An 18332-nucleotide genomic window follows, 5' to 3' on the forward strand; every position below is an offset into this window, starting at 1 on the left:
CTTCTTTGGAATTACCCCCAGAGGCGAAAGCACCAAATTATCAAAAGGAGGAGACAGGAAAGGCCCCGCGATTCTTACCAAATTAATTTCTTTGCCCAATTTTTCCCGAACCACCATAACATGTTTAGCAACAGATGGTGTGTTCACACAGGTATGCAACAGCAAAGGACCATCAAAAGGGATAATGAACCCATTAGTAAAAACCCCCAAAGCCTGCCAGCATCTACCTGATTAGGATATAAGGGCAACCAACGAGCAAGCTCCTGTAGATCAACGGGGGAAGGAGCCTTGTCCAGACACACCCGGGGCAGCCGCCCCAGCGGATCGCCCAACCGGTCCTTTACTCCAGGCACCAGGACATCTAATAGCAGGGTGTGAGCCCGAGCACTGACTGCACACATGCCGGAATCTACACCCAGCTCTGTCACACCGACCTCCATTAAACTGGAAACAGGCTGAGCCCACCAATCCGACTCGTGTACTGCCTTGCCACCCCACAAACCCCATTCCCCCAACACCAACCCCTGCTCGACCCATTCCTGCTGGACCTGAGGCTCCCCTCCCCAAAGGCATAGAGCATCCTGAGGAGGGGACTCCTCGAAAAAACGATGGTCGAACTGAAGTCATTTCAGTCAACCACAAATCCACATCCCTAAAGCCCCAAGCTTCAGACTTATCACGAGCCATACCACGTCGAAAATGCTCATCATAATTTAACCAGGCCCACCCACCATAAGTCCGGTAAGCCCGTAAAATCAGATCAGCATAACGCAGTAAGCCAGGATACAACCCCGGTTTGGCAGACCCTAAAACACTAGCATACACATGGAAACCCAATAACCAGTTAAATATAGTTCGGGAAACTCTACTTCTCTTTTTCTTCCCCTCCTCTTTGCCTTCCTCACTTTTCTTTCTTTCAAAACCCTCCTGCTCAGATTCCAATAAAGCAAAGACATCCACATATTTCATTCTTAAAATTTTTCTCTTCCACTTCTGAGACAACTGCCCATCCAAAGGTGCAATTTCACATAACGTATGTCCAGAACGGGAAAATTGTGCAATGCCACCCGACGTACCAGGCACACCAACACCAATTCCAACCGGTGCGGCCACAGGCACCACATCCGACGAAGAAGATGAGGAAGGAGAATGAGAAGAATCCCAAGAATCCGAAGATTCCCAAACATGCATAGGATCTACCAAATCCAACCTCCTACTCTTACGATCCCTATCCAAATGCCTAACCACATGCTGCAAGCGATGCAAAAAATTTTTATTCCTCAACCTTTTGCCTAAAGACTTCCGTGGAGCACCCACCAAACTACCCACCCCCCCACTAACCAAACCTTCAGACTCTCTCCCCCCAGCAACCATACCCAACAAATCAGACACACATCGAGCAAACTCCCCAGCCGGAGCCGTAACAGGCGTTGTGGAACTGAGTGATTGAGAGGTGCCAGGTACAGCAGCATCAGGACCTTCTTCAGCCACCTCCGCCCTCACAGCCTCCGGGCGCGAGCCGCTTCCACTAGCGGACCCCACCAAAGCAGATCTCCGTGCAGGTCTCGCTCCAGCTGAAACACTCAAACGTTCAGCTGCAATACGCCTGGCCACCTGTCCAACATTGCTAGCCCTGGAAACATTATTCGCCTTCCGAGGGGCCTTACCAACCCTTGTTACCTTCTGCCCCTTTCCAGGCTGTTTCTTTTTAGGCAGCACTTTTTGTTTAGGAGCCATAAATGAACCAGCCCGTTTTGCTGACTCAGAAACACAAAATGCTCCCAACCCCAGCACCCACATCAGCAGTTAGACCAACAGAAAAGTGCAATTAATAAAACAAGCTCCACCACCGGCTCAGAGCAGACAAGCACTCACCCAACCCGCTGCAGGAAACCGACCGCTTCCAATTCCAAACGGGCGCCGCTTCCCCCACCTCCGTAGCAGTGCTGTAACCCCGCTCCACTCCAATGATGACAGGCCCGCAAACCGGACCACCCGGCAAGTCACACCGCCGCTCGAGCCGTAAAGCAGCCCAAAACTTCGCTCCTGCCGCAAACAACCCGACAGGAAATAAGAAGTCAGGCGCACGACGTTACACCGCACCACGGCAACTGCAGCAGCTGACACCGCCTCGAAAAGGGGAACTACCCGAACCAGCACTAAAAGCACCGCGACGGCTACCAAAACTAGCACAACCTCAGCACCAAGGTAAACGCGCCGCAACGACCTCAATGAATTACTCAGCTCCTTCACAATTAAATTGAATTAAATTGAATTGAATTAAATTGAATTAACTAATTGACTCCTACCCTCAAATCCTAATTTCCCCACACACTTCCTTCCTGCCTACCCTCCTCACACCCCACCTCCCACAGACAAAACTCCCAACAATTCTCCCGCCGAAATCCACCACTTACAATTCTTCCTTCCAAACCAATCACCACTCACCTACACTTAATCACTAACTCAAACCTATAAATTTAAGCCAATCAAAATCTTCAAAATTCCTCATTAATTCTTGTTAGCTCCTAATTACCTCACTCCTAACCCCCCACCCCCTTTTTCTTTATCCTGAACTCATGCAGGGCTCGTCCCATATTATGCGCCCTTTAATTAATTCAAAGGGCTTTCTTTATGCTCACTTTAAAAAGGACATCTACTTGTATTTTAAACTCCATCCTTCATTCAGTCCAGACACAACTGTGACTAACAGGGGTATCAGACTTATTATATTTTCTAGATGCAGAAGCAGAAAAGGATCTACTGAACTCATTAGCACAAACAAGGCATGGGATATCATCCAGCAGTTGCAACAACAAATTAGTGAAATCTGTACAAACCAGCTGACTACTCAATTAAGTGAAAATCAGAAAGAGATCATAAGACACGAAGCAATCCCAGCACAGCCAGAGGTCAAGCAGCTACTGAGCTTGTTACTGCTCTTGAAATCTGTCATGGGGGAATATTTCATTGCTAATATCCCTTTTGTACTAAGAAGAAAATGAAATGGAAAAGAAGTGACTATTCTACAAAAAACATATGTATATAAAGACATTCACATTAAAGGTTTGACGCTCTAGAACTGACTTCATGGCAGCGGTAAACCTTTTTGGCTGGAGGCTGGCAAACAAATCAATCTCTGCCTCAATTCTCCAGGCTCCCTAATTGCTGCTGATGTGTGTAGCAAAAGATTAGTCAGGCCATGGCCCCAATGGCTCACACCATTCTGCTGCCTATGGTTGACATGGTATACAGATGAGTATAGAATCTTCAGGGGTAATTTTTCAGTTGTGCTCTTATCACTCATTATACATACTTCCCCCCTCTCCCCCAAAACACAGAGGGCCCTTCTATATTATTTAATTATTGTCTTATTATGGAACTAAAAGTATGTTGGTTCACTTATATCATCTAATACATGGGTAGGCAATTTCGGTCCTCGAGAGCCGGCGCCAGGTCAGGTTTTCAGGATATCCACAATAAATATGCATGAGATAGATTTGCATCTCAAGGAGGCAGTGCATGCAAATACATCTCATACATATTCATTGTGGAGATCCTGAAAACCTGACCTGGCTCTGGCTCTGGCTCTCGAGGGCCGGAATTGCCTACCCCTGATCTAATACATACTTTTAGTTCCATAATAAGACAATAATGAAATGATATAGAAGGGCACTCTGTGTTTTGTGTGGGAGAAAAAGTATGTATAATGAGTGATATGAACAAGCATAAACATTTGTGTCTTATTATCTAGTCTACATGTGATCTTGTGTAATAAAACTTAAAAAAAATATAATGAAATAGGTAATATGTGATAAAACATACATATAAACATATAACGCAAAAAATTGAAAGGCGCATACTTTGTGAATCTTAAAGGATAAGAAAATACTATTAAAATGCATGCAGGAGGAGAGATCCAAGATGGCGACGGAGTGAGTCACCCTTGAAAGCTGCTCCTGCTTGGCTTTGGCGATTTCTATTTCATTTAAAATTTTTTACCTTAACTATGCCTAAGCGCAGAGGCAAACAGAGAGGCATTCTTCCAGCCTCATCTGGCACTTCAACGGCGAGACAGGTGGCAATTACAGCGTATGACACACCGGCTGGATCGGGCACATCCGCTGACCGAGGGGTGCAGACCTCGGTCTTGGAGAGCGAGATTTCGCTTAGCCCTATGGGTCCTGGAGCTCCTCTGCAGCCCGGGAGGATGTCGGGGATGCTGTCGGCAGCACAGGAGGTGCCGGAGACAAGTTCTCCGTTGACGCTGCTGAACTCACCCCTGACCCCGGAAGTATTCCACGGCTTGCCGACTCTCTTGCAGTCGACAATGGAGAATGGAGGAGCAGTTGCTGGTGAGGAAGCAGGGACAGAGGAGCAGCGAGCTAATGGGGTAATCCCCGGAATATCTTTGCCCCCTCCTCTAGTAAGACCTGAAGTCATCGATATGGAAGCAATCTGGAGTGGACTTGAATCAATACATAAGGTATGCTCTCAACTTTTTTCTTCAACACAGAATACTAATTTACAAGTTAAAACTTTGGAAGAGAAATTCCAAAAGCAGTCCAATAGAACGGACAATTTGGAAAAATCAGTGTCAGAAATAAAGGCTTCTATGAATTTACACTTGAAGGAAAAGTCTTTGCTGGTTAGAAAAATGGAAAATTTGGAAAATGCAAATAGAAATTTAAATCTTAGACTGTTGAACTTTCCGGTATCCAAATTTCAAACTCCAAGAGACTTATTTAATTCCTTCTTACAATCAGTGTTGAAATTTCCTGAAAATAATATGCCACCGCTCCAAAAGCTATACTATTTGAATATTCCTAAAGAAGACAAAAGCAAAGGGACTGTATCAGGAGACTTGGATCTCACTGGTATGCTGGAAACATCAATTCAAGAAGAAATAATTGTTAGAGCAACTTTACTGGTAACCTTCGTTTTTCTTCAGGATAAAGAGGCAGTTCTCCGTTTATTCTATAGGACTGAGAATGCGGAATTTCATGGTTCCAAAGTTTCAATATTCCCTGATGTATCAAAATTGACGCAAGCCAGATGGAAGAAATTCCTGGCCTATCGACAGTTAACTTTGAATATGGGAGCAATCTTTCAGTTACGCTTTCCCTGCAAATGCTGTCTTACCTACTAGAATGATGTGGAAAAAGGCTCACTAACATACATACAGGGGCGCTCTGATCTCCCCAGCTACTTACTTTAAAATTCCCGCGGCTCCTCCCCTCTACCCCTTACAGGCCCCCTATCTCCTGACCTGCTTTTGGTCACCCAGAGCCCCCCTTCCCTCTTGTGGCGGCCCTTTGCTAATCACCCTGGGCCTTTCTTTCTCTGCTATCTTGGTGAGAAAAGGAAAATTAGCAATAGGGCAATAATTTGTAGGGTCTGTATGAGTGGTTTTTGCATCTTTCAGTTTAGGGCAAATGACGGCCTGTTTCTAGCTGTGCAGTACTTTCCAAAAGAGAGGCATAAGTTAACCATGGAGTGCATGAATGGGAAAAAGAAGGATATCACCATTAACTAGATTGTGAGCTTGCCAGGACAGATAAGGAAAATACCCAATTACTGTTCAATGAATTGTAAGCTGATTTGGGTGAATATCTTCATAAAAGGGTGGTTAATAAATCAAAAATAATACAAAAAATATAAAAAGGCCATATGTCTGTGGTAAACATGGACTTAGCATGCAGGAAAACTCATGCAAGGGTGGGCTAAATCCCATTTTTTTTTCTGCAGCTTAGTAAAAGAACCCTTTAGATATGATCTTAGTTATGTACTTAACTATAGTACAGTTACCATTCATATATCTGATTCTTCTCATATTACCCCTTTGTCATTTCTGCTTTACCCTGTTACATTTGATGCATCAGGTTGAATTTTTTTTTATTTATATCAACTTCAAAATTATTTAAGTTCTTGTTGTTATTTGTACTACATTCTGAAACAGCCTTTTACTTTGTCTTTCAAAAAATATGTTTCCTGCCTTTGTTCTAAATAAATAATGCAGCTCTCACAGTTACTGGCACAGCAGATGGAGACAGAATGACAAGTATTATGTGATCTTCCCTGCTTCCTAAATTCAATTTAAAATATTGTGCTTACTTTTTATTATTTAAAGAGAGGATGGAGCAAGTTATCTATGAGACTATATAGTGGCATAAAATCCCAAATGCAATGGCATGCCTCTCATGTGAATGATTCCTCTCAGGTAGCATTACTGATTATTCCCTCTCTAAAAAAAAAAAAAATTGGCATCTGTCTAAGAACCGATGTTCAGTGATGTCAGATCAACCTTATGGAATCACCCTTAAAAGTTTCTGACTAAATATATTATTTGAGGTTTTAAAAAAGGTGAAAGCTTTCTTTTAAGTGGAGATTAAAAAAAAAAAAAAAGTATGATAGAGAGGGCTGCTTTTATCAGGATTTGTATATGATTTATGAATAGTTATGAATTTGTCTTTTTGGTATAATACTATTAAGATATGAGGGGCCGCTGAAAAGTTCTCAGCTCAGCTAACAAAGTTGGGGTAGTCTCCCTTTGTATGAAGCTGTGTTAGACTTTTTTATTGCCAGCCCTGGTGGTAAAAGGTCCGACACTCATAGAATGCCTATGAGCAATGGAGTTAATATCACCACGGCCGGATAAAAAAGCCTAATGTGGCTTCATAAAAGGGGGCCCTAGTCCAGCGATTTTCTACTTTTTTTCAATCTGTATTTTTCCAGCAGAATGAAAAAAGTGTAAAATCATTGGACTAAACGTGTAGCACCCAATGGAGGCTGTTCCAACTTTGTTGGTTGGGCTGAGAATTTTTCAGCAGCCTTATATTTTGCAATGTTACTTTTTATGTAAATGATTACATTAACATAGCGTTCTCCAGTCAGCACACACTAATTACATAAGAACATAAGAATAGCCATACTGGGTTAGTCCAATGGTCCATCTAGCCAAGTATGCTTCTTCCACAGTGGTCAATCCAGGTCTCAAGTACCTGGAAAAACCCAAATAGTAGTTTAAACTCTTTCTGAGATAGAGGGAGATAAACCATCCTGTCAGATAGTTACCGTAAGATAGCTTCAATGTATTAAACTTTGTGTTAAAAATCACACCCTTCTTGTCCATTCAGCAAAATAATGATGCCATCCATTTGTCATACATGTATCAAAGCATCTCTTTCATCCTTAGTCAAATTCCAAGTATTCCAAGCATAATAAAATGTAGCCTGTTCCAACTGGGATATATTCTTAAGAACAAGATTTTTATATGTCTGCAACACAAGGTCCGTAGGCCCAGGAGGAATCCAGTCTGATTCTATCATAATTATCCAAATATGCAAAAATAATTTCAACTGTAGTTTTCTAAAGAATAGTTTCAAATTAACTCACAATAAAAAAAAAGTCCTACTAGTCTTTGGTACAAATGAAAGGACTTTAGAAAGAACTTGCTGTTCTATTGCTGATAATGGATGCTTCAAAATATTAATAATTACACCTTCTTCTGCCATTGTGACCTGGTATTGGGGCAATTGTTGTACTGGCAATGACTCCGATTCCTATGTTATCCTCATTTTCATTGACCTTCCTGATCTAAAAAAAAAATCATCATGCTCACATCTGCGATCACACCGGAGGAAGAACCTATTTAGCTTCTGCTTCACCAGAAACAAGCTTCATCCAGATTTATGCATAGTGATCTGGGTAATCCCTCTCATCATATCTAAATTTCTTAATTTTTTTGCACCTTGTGTTCTGACCAAAATTTCTCAACTTTGCCTTCCAACTCCACAAGTTGTGTATCAAAATCAGCACGCAATTTAAATTCTTGTACTAACCCTTCTTCAAAACAGAGGCAATCTTTTTCTGAGCTGTTTGAATAAAGAGGAGCATGAGATCTAAAGAACAGCGATTCAAAATACAATCCAATTGAAGTACAAACTCTGCATCATCTGCATACAAATGAGGTGCTTTTTGCATTCTTAAAAGGGAATGATATCTGGTTTGCAGTAGTCTACCAATAAGCCACTATACAACTCTTGTGTAATGATATTTTTCATAATAAAAGGAGATCTTCCTATTAAAAAAAATAGCTCCCACCACCAGTGTTCCCTCTAAGCGGGCGGGTGTTGTGAGCAAACTTTTTTCACCGTGAGCCAAAAATATCGGGCGCCAGCAAGTTATGAGCCAACTCGCCCGATTCTCCTCTCGCCGCCCTGCCATCTGCCGTACGCCTCTTCCGATTGTGCGCTGTGACGAGAAACGTGTGCGCTGCGATGTAATATTTTGTGCGCCAGCGCAGCTTAGCGGGAACACTGGTTCAAATGGTTTTATTTATTTCCCCAAATTTATTTTTGTTATACGCATTGAAAATATTTGATATTGCGTTTAAATCAAAATCTCAATAAACTTGAAACGAGTGCCCGTGAGATTGTGGGAGGGTTAAATACTCAAAACTTAGAAGTTTTTGCTACGCCAGCTTTCTGGTATCTTTACATACAGTGGCGTACCTAGCATATGTAACATCCGGGGCCCATCATTTTTTGGCACCCCCCCCATCTGTAAGAAAAACATGATTTTTAGTAACAAACCACACGTCACACATGAGTACCTAGGAAAAGGCAGCATCTTACATATTGCAGTGAGCAGTACATCAATACACCCATTGTAAAACTAAACAAGCCAGACCAGCACAGATCAATCCTACACCGTCAATCCTAACAGAAAACACACAGAACACAGAAAACACCTTCGCCTAGTAAGGAATATGTAATCACAAACTAACCCCTCCCTCTTTTACAAAACTGTAGTGTGGATTTTAGCTACGGAGGTAACAGCTCTGATGCTCATAAAATTCTGAGCATCAGAGCTGCTACCACCAAGGCTGGTGCTAAAAACGCTTCACAGTTTTGTAAAAGGGGGGATAAAATAAAAATACATAGACAAAGGTTAAATTGAACCAGCAAGAAGCTGGACTCTGCATACAATGCTTCACAGAAACAGTGACACATGTCTCCTAAAGCAATAAATAAATAGAAATTTTTTTCTACCTTTGTCTTCTGTGGTTTCTCCTTTCCTCATCTTCTTGTAACTCTCTTCCTTCCATCCACTGTCTGCCGTCTCTCTTCCCCTATATGGCATCTTCTCTCCTTCTATGCCCCTTCCAGAAACTGTATGCCTCCCCCTTCCATCTCTCCTTTCACCCCATTGGTCTGGCATCTCTCTCCTCGCCTTCCCTCTCCCACACCTCTCCTCATAGTCTGGTATCTCCCCTTCCCTGATTCTCTGGCATCTCTCTCCTTTCCTTTTCTTCCATCTTTCGCTCCCCCTCCATGCTCTCACATCTCCCCCTTCCTTTTCCCTTAGACTGGCATACCTTCCTCCTACGCTCCAAGCCCTGGCATCTCCTTTAATTCCCTCCCTCATCTTCCTTCTCCCTCCAGCTGGGTACCGCAACACTCTTCCCTGCAGCTCTGCACTTCCCCACAATTGCCATGCTTCGGTTCCTCTTCTTCCTTCCTTCCTCCCCCCCCCCCCGCGGGACCCTGCGGCACCATCAACTCTTACTCCCTCTAATGTCGGCCCTGCAGCTCCAGACTTCCTCGCACCTTCTCCCCTCCCCCTTTGGATCGCTATTATTTTAAATGTTATAGCCGCGGAGCTGTATCCATCAGTGGAGATGTCTAACCTCGGCCTGCCCCGGAACTCTTACTGCAACAGTGACTTCCTGTTCCTGCCTAGACGGGCGGCTGCTGCAGTAAGAGTTCCGGGGCAGGCCGAGGTTAGACATCTCCACTGATGGATACAGCTCCGCGGCTATAACATTTAAAATAATAGCGATCCAAAGGGGGAGGGGAGAAGGTGCGAGGAAGTCTGGAGCTGCAGGGCCGACATTAGAGGGAGTAAGAGTTGATGGTGCCGCAGGGTCCCGCGGGGGGGGAGGAAGGAAGGAAGAAGAGGAACCGAAGCATGGCAATTGTGGGGAAGTGCAGAGCTGCAGGAGCTGTTATAGCCGCGGAGCTGTATCCATCAGTGGAGATGTCTAACCTCGGCCTGCCCCGGAACTCTTACTGCAGCAGCCGCCCGTCTAGGCAGGAACAGGAAGTCACTGTTGCAGTAAGAGTTCCGGGGCAGGCCGAGGTTAGACATCTCCACTGATGGATACAGCTCCGCGGCTATAACATTTAAAATAATAGCGATCCAAAGGGGGAGGGGAGAAGGTGCGAGGAAGTCTGGAGCTGCAGGGCCGACATTAGAGGGAGTAAGAGTTGATGGTGCCGCAGGGTCCCGCGGGGGGGGGGGGGGGGAGGAAGGAAGGAAGAAGAGGAACCGAAGCATGGCAATTGTGGGGAAGTGCAATCCCCCCAATGCGTCCCCTTACCTTACCTCCCCTTACCTTTGCGACGCGTGTGTGCGCTGTGAAGAGAAACTTGTGCGCTGCGATGTATTATTTTGTGCGCGAGCGCAGGCTAGCGCAGCTTAGCGGGAACACTGCGCCACCACCAAGTCTGACTGGAATAAAGAAGGACCCACTCCAAATATTCTTGTCTAAGTGAATTTTCTGTATTATTAGTATATTGGAGGTTTTTTTTACCGGTGATGTGACTCTTCCCATGTTAAGCTTTAAAACCTAGCTTAACATTTGCAGATTTGTTGAGATTATTTTTCTCCAGCTTTCCTCATTGTATTCTGTAATTGTTTAATTATTCTGAGTGCTTTTTGGTGAACATATTTAATTTTTTAGCATTTAGCTCCTAATTTACTTTGACGTGGAGGGCCATTTTCAGAAAATGACATCTAAGCCCGATTTGGACATTTCCCACAAGACGTCCAAATTCAAAGGGTCAGAAACATCCATTTTTGAAAGGTGAGCTGCTAGACATCCAAATATATATATATATATATATTTTTTTTTTTAATCACCTACTTGGATGGCTTGGTTGACAGGACATCCAAAGGAAAGGACATCTAAAGGACAGGACATCCAACCTTATAGCCTATTTTTGACCACAGAAATGACCAAGTCCAAAACAACCAAACCCAGACCATTTGGACTTGGGAGGGGCCAGTATTGTTATGGACTGGCCACATAAACATCACAACAGAGCAGTGGGACACAGAGGGCATTACTGTGAACTTCACATAAAGGGTTCCAGATATACATCTCACTATAACCCCCTTATAATTTATGATAAAGATCCCTAAAACCTACTATACCTACCTGTTTACCACCCCGATAGCCTTATGACTACAGGTGGCACCTATATGGCAGTAAAGTAAGGTTTTGATGGGTTTTGGTGGCCTCATAGTTTCTACCATAAATGTAGTGGTTAGAGTGGCTTATGGGCCTGTGTCCTCCTCTCTATGGTTCACAAGCCTGCCTGTCAGGCTACTTAAGACACCTGCGTGATATTCTACTAGGCTTTCCAATATCAAATGCTGCTGTTATAGAGGCAAGTATGTACTATTCCATTCAGATATTTGTGGGGTAGGAGGGGCATAGTGATCACTGGGGGAGTGTGGGGAGGTTATTACTTAATCCCTTCAGTGGTCATCTGGTAAGGCTGGGTACCTCTGTGGAAATTAGACACTTCTAAAACAGATCTAGCCCCAAATATCTAAGTTCTGTCTAGGATGTCTTGGTACAGATTTGATTATTACCACAAGATGTCCAAGTCTAATCTGTCCAAAGCCTACCCATAACATGCCTTCAAAATGTCCTAGACCTCTGGATGCACAGTGGGTAAAACACCTCGCTAGACATCTAGAAAATCAGCTTGGAAAATTGGCACTTGGATGTCCTGGAAATTAGGATGCCCGAGTGCTGATTTATGACATTTTTTGGACATCTTTATTTTTTGATTGAGTCCCGTAGCTTAGTAAGATTTATATTCCACCTATACCTAGGTGGATCACAACAACAACATTCATAAAAGCATCCCATACCAAAACCATATAACAAAAACATGCCCTACTAACAAAAGTATACTGTATTACTTCCACATTCGCTAACAATATTCCACAGCATACAAAGTCAGCAATTACCATGTGGCTGGTGGCTGTTGACTATATATGCTGTGAAATGCTGCTATCTTTTGGATAGTAGTGTTCGAACTTTATTGGGAGGCTGCTTTTATACACCACTTGAGTCCCTGATGCAGCCCTTGTGTGGGTGAAATATAGCCTGTGTCAGGTCTTTTGTATGTTGTGTGTCTTTTGGAATATTTTCTTTCTAGCTTATCTGCTGTTTGTTGTCATCACATTCAATAATAATCTGCCTTATTTCTGAGAATACCCCTGACCTGCCTAGTGTCGCATGGCAGGTCCCACTAAGAGCAATGCGGTAACCCACCACCAGGTGGCACTGAATGCTAGGCCTGCCTCTCAACAGGGAGAAAGCTCTACAGTGCTGGCTAATAACGTTTGCCAAAGCACCTTTACAGACCACCCAGAAAAGTTCACAGAAGTTACAAAGGCAAGGTTATAATTGTTGAAAAACAAAAGTAGACTTTTATTATGCAGTCTTTGCAAAATAAACAAGTTTTCAGGAAAAACAAATTCACTTCTAAAAGAGGGAAAAAATGTAAAACAGAAAATATGCAGTGCACAATAATCAAATAATGCAGCACTTGAAACAAACAGAATAAGTAAGTATAGGTAATGACTGACTGCTTGCATTCAGTGGATCTTTGGCTTCCTTCAGCCTGGTTAAATGCTCCGCCCGGACTCTGCTTAGGCCTTGTTTCCAGGATATCAGGAGGCTCAAAAGAGGAGAAAAATAACCTTGAGTAAGTTCTAAACATAACCTCCACTTCACAGGTTCATTTATCAGTACTACTGAATAGTTGTTGATTAGTTAACTCCAGTGTGTATGGTGCAGCATAGGTTTCACAGTTCAGTAAAGTCATTCAATCTGTCCCAGCCAAAAAGAAAGAAAAAAAAAAATCCATGAAACAAAACACAGTTCAAGCTGATTCTTCTTAGGTGAGAACAATACAGGTTTACTGCACAGTTTCTTTGCAATAAGGCAAGAAAAAAGGCAAAAGAATCCCTTTTCCAAGAAAGAAAGAAAAAAAAGCCCATACACAATAAGCAGGGTTTATTCAGCTAATGTCCATATCCTCATTCAGCTCACCTTGTACAGGCACTTCTTCACACACCTCCATGCATTCCTCAGGAGTAGGCCAAGTTGACTGAAGGGGCCAGTTTCCTCCAGTTCCATTAGCTTCTCACCAGGTTCTGGGCTAAGCTCTGTTCCACCCTCTGGTTTGCTTCTCTTGTAACTTCTGCCGGGCTGGTTTCCATCCACCTTCCTGAGCCTCCCCCTTCCCTGTCTGAGGCTCTGGCTTATATTGTGGCAAGCCATGTCCCAGGCTCTGGAGGTATGAGAATGGGCCAGTACTGCCTTTGGCTCCCCCTTTGGCCAAGTTGAAAATAGCGGTCAGGGAACATATACTGCTTAAAGGCAGTTTTAAAGGATTTTATTCTTTGCCTTGAATAGGCTCCTTTTGCAGAGCCGCTTTTCTCATTCTGCCATTCTGCACAGATGAGATGGCCTCTAAGGCTTCTGTACTAAGATTGGCAGCCTCATGGCTAGGGAAATTCCTCTGATGGAATTTACTACCACCTGAAATATTTTTCTCCCTGCTTTTACCATGGGGCAAGATGGAAGCAGTGCCAGACATGCCATACTAACCATTCTCATGTCTAAACTCCTTTGGAGCAGTGTACTATGAAATTTAGGCACACATGTTACAGAATAGTGGGCAGGGCAGAACTGCACATAACTCCTAATGACTGCCAATTAAGTGCTTGTCAATTCCAACACTTGATTGTTATCACCTAATTAGTTACTTAGTTTACGTGCAGATCTGTGGTTTGCACCCAAAATCGTTAATCTAACTATTCAGAATTTGGCAGACTGAGACTAACAGGGCAAATTATAAACACTTGCACTCAAGCTTTCACCCCCCCCCCCCAAAAGACCTCCGATAAACAGTAAAAGGGACACAGTTGATACAAAGCACCTCAGTCAGAACTGACATTTCATTCTGCACTGTTTTCCCTGCTCTATTCACCCTGTCTCCACAGAGTGCAGAGCTCACTCCTCACCATGCTGCCATAAGAAGGGTCAGTGTGCACAAGCTCCAGATGAAGACTGAACTGTTAGCCTCGGAAAACGTCAAAAGTTAAAGCAGGTTGCATTTACTTAATATGGCTATCACTTGAACACTGACTGTGTTAATTTAATGCAAGCCACCTTAAGGCTTAACACAGCTTAGCCAATATGCATTATTTATGTGCTTCAATTATGCATTTTAACGTAATGTTTTAAATGGTGTTTTAATGCTCTTACATAGTAATATAATAAGATAGCAGGAAAAGATTAACATGGCAAAATCCATTGTACACAGAAAGACAGCCAGTGCTGTAGTTGTGACTATCACCTCCACCATCATCTTTGTTTTTAAGTTTGTAATTAATAGCCTGTGCAGTCTAACCCAACCCCCTCCTTCCCATTTTGTCTCTTTTATGTAGACTGTGAAAGTGATTTACATTTTGCATTGAATGGAAATGCTCTATTTTCAATTCCATCTTCATGTTATATAGCAAACCTATTTTTTTTATATATATATCACATGCTTTGTATTTCCAGATTTTGTTTTCAATTTTCCTTCCATGCAACTTCATTTTATGTCCTCTGGTTCTATAGCTTCTCCGTTTTTGTGAATGGTTCTATTCCTTAATATCTTTCAAGAATTTAAATGTCTGTATCATACAACCCCCTTCCCTACTCTCCTTCAGAGATTTAAACTCAGAGACTTTTCCATTCTATGGAAAAAAAAAAAAAAAAAACACGACCAACTGATTTTCCCACCAAAATTCAAATTGGTGACCAACTGACTGCCCTGTTCTCAAGCAGATCAGTGGACCCACTATTTACAAAGACAAACTGCCGACCTCACAGCATACCCTGAAGAAAGCCACAGCATGATGGCTGAAACATCGGTTTCTACCAGACAAGATGCAGTGAGATCCGGAAACAAGCCCAACATATAGGCTTCCAACAACTCAGCAAGTCCAACTTCAAGGAGGCAGCATGTAGGCCCAATATGTAATGGTGTAACTGTAGATAGGTAAACAATCCCTTTTGTGGTTACTGCATTCCTCTTATAAAACCTCAAAAAATTTAAGTTTTCTATCCTTAGCCAACATATAGAACAAGTATTTGATGCCCTGGTGCTCGCATTGTAAAAAAGGTAAGATTATTAATTCCAGGTCAAAAGCTTCCTTTATGATGGATGGGAAGTAGTGGAGTGCATTTGGGGACAGATTCTGTATATGGTGCCTAGGTTAGGTGCTTCCAAGCACCGCCTAACTGAAATATGCACAGAACTTAATTTTGTTTAATTGAGCTTAATTGGTATTTTAATTGAAAATGCCATTAAAACTCAATTAAAATGATTAAAAACATTAAAATTTAATGTGAATTTCAGTTAGGCATCGTTAAGCACTTGGTGATGCCTAAATGAAAAGTAGATGTGGTTAGGGGCAGAGTATAGGCATGATCTGATTTAGGTACCACTAGACAGAAAAACCCTGGCTTATATTGCAGACACCTACATGGTAGGTACTTAGCGGTGCCTAGATTGGATTGACATGTAATTGACACCATTTTTTTTTCTAGGCACCTATGAACTAGGCACCATTTATAGAATATAGCCCTATGAATCAATATTATGAAGTTTTCAAACCCAAATCCACACTGAACGCAAAAGCAAGTTCGGCAGCTGAAGAGTCTATTGAAGTTATTGAATGCAAAAAGGCTCTAAAAATGTTCCTCTGTAACAAAGTCAGTCATGTGTGTTATAAAACCAATCATTAATGTGACGCATTCCACAACTATTTAACATATAGCTTATATTCAAAAGACACAGACCTTTTTCCACAGGTAGGTTTTGAGTGGTAATTGGGCTCATTTGCCAAGCCAAAGACATTGTAGGGTCAATTTAGAGAGACTCTTTTTGTTTTTAACCTTGAGGTACAAGGGTAGCATCTGAAAAATATACAACCAGGCAGGAATAACCATCATACTGAATGAAGTGATTCTACCCATCAAAGACAAAGGATATACCTAAGAGTGAAGTTTATACCAGGTAGTCTCCATTAGGGATTGAACATCTATAGAAAAGGTACAGAGACAGGCAACAAAAATGATAAAAGGGATGGGATGACTTCCCTATAAGAAAAGGCTAAAGCAGTTAGGGCTCTTCAGCTTGGAGAAAAGATGGCTCAGGGGTGATATGACAGAGGTCTATAAAATACTGAGTGGAGTTGAAATGTGAATCTCTTGTTTACTCTTTCCAAAAATACTAAGATTAGGGGGCATATGATGACACTAATAAGTAGATTTAAGATAAACCAGAGAAATATTTCTTCACACACCATGTAATTAAACTCTGGAATTTATTGCCAGAGAATGTGGTGAAATCAGTTAGTTTAGTAGGGTTTAAAAAAGGTTTGAAAAATTTCCTAAAAGAGAAGTCTATAGGACCATTATTAAAGATGATTTGGGAAATCCACTGCTTATTCCTAGGATAAGCTGAATAAAATCTGTTTTTCTTCTTGGAATTTTGCCAGATACTTGTGAACTAGGTTGGCTACTGCTGAAAACAGGATACTGGGCTTGATGGACCTTTGGTATGTTCCAGTATGGCAATTCTTATGTTCTTATGCCTTAGGCCCATAAACGAATTTACTAAAGTGCATTCAGGGATATAAAGTTTATAGACACAGAGCCAGAAAAGCTATGATACACATCAAAAAAGAACTGGCCTGTAGAGTTGGCTAACCTATGAAGGGTGATCAAACAAGTTTATAAAAAAGCTCAGAGATTCGAAACTCTGAAGGGAAGGTTGTGAGACCTCCCTTGGAGAAAGAGTTTACCTTCCAGTCATAGTCCTTTTATGAAAATTCTTTGATCACTTCCTTCAAAGGTATACATGAGAAATCATCTCTAAAAACTTCAAAAAATTGTCCAAACAAGGTACTGCCTTTAAAAATTGCAAATGTCACTGCACCTGTGGCAAATTCTAAAAGATTTACTTAGCTTATAGGCAGGATTGAGGGGGTCCCAACGCCTGGCGGTTTGAAGATTTAGAAGTCACTACGTTTCAGCAGCGAATCTTCAGCTGCATGTCACGACAGAAAACTTTTCCAGCATGAGTTTGTCTATAGGAACCTGTTTAAAGAATCTATAATCGGGTCCCCTGAAGCAGGGATCGAAACGGGGCCGCGTTGGGACCCCCTCAATCCTGCCTATAAGCTAAGTAAATCTTTTAGAATTTGCCACGGGTGCAGTGACATTTGCAATTTTTAAAGGCAGTACCTTGTTTGGACAATTTTTTGAAGTTTTTAGAGATGATTTCTCATGTATACCTTTGAAGGAAGTGATCAAAGATTTTTCATAAAAGGACTATGACTGGAAGGTAAACTCTTTCTCCAAGGGAGGTCTCACAACCTTCCCTTCAGAGTTTCGAATCTCTGAGCTTTTTTATAAACTTGTTTGATCACCCTTCATAGGTTAGCCAACTCTACAGGCCAGTTCTTTTTTGATGTGTTAGGCCCATAAACGGCATAAAATCATCTTTATTCTTTGAGCGGGGAGATGCAGGGAAGAAAATTAAGACTATGGGGAAGATAAGGGGACAATGATGAAAAATATGCTTCAATGTGGGGATGTTGAGGGGATGGGGATGAAAACGCAGGGATGGCAAGGGGACAGGGATTAATCTTTGTCCCTGCATCACTCTCTAGTAAGGTATGGCCTCCAAAATTGAACAAAGTATTCCAAATGCAGTCTGATCAACTTTATAACCTTCTTTTTTTCTGCTGGGTATGCCTATCTCTGCAGCCAAGCATCCTTCTGACTAAGTCAACCATCTTGTCACAGTATTTTGTTGCCATTTGATCTCCTGATGCAGTCAGTCAGTTTCTGATCCAATTACCCACCTTTGGTCCCTTTCTCAAACCGTTCAATTTATGAGCCTCCTGTGAGATACAGTATTTAAAAACTTTACTGAAATCTGAATAGAACATATCCAGTGCATGCTCTGAATCCAGTTCTTTTGTTGCCTAAAGTAAATCAATTTTGACATGCTTTGCCTTATGAAAAGCCATATTGTCTCAGAACTTGTAAAGGTGGCATAGGAAGTTAGCACATTTAGGTTTTAAAAAAGATTGGGCCAAGTTCCTGCAGGAAAAGTCCATAAACCTTTATTAAGGTAGCCTCAGGGATTACCAGCACTTTTCTGTGAGGTTGATCGCAT

This window comes from Geotrypetes seraphini, chromosome 12 (genome assembly GCF_902459505.1).
Source record: "Geotrypetes seraphini chromosome 12, aGeoSer1.1, whole genome shotgun sequence".
NCBI lineage: Eukaryota > Metazoa > Chordata > Amphibia > Gymnophiona > Dermophiidae > Geotrypetes > Geotrypetes seraphini.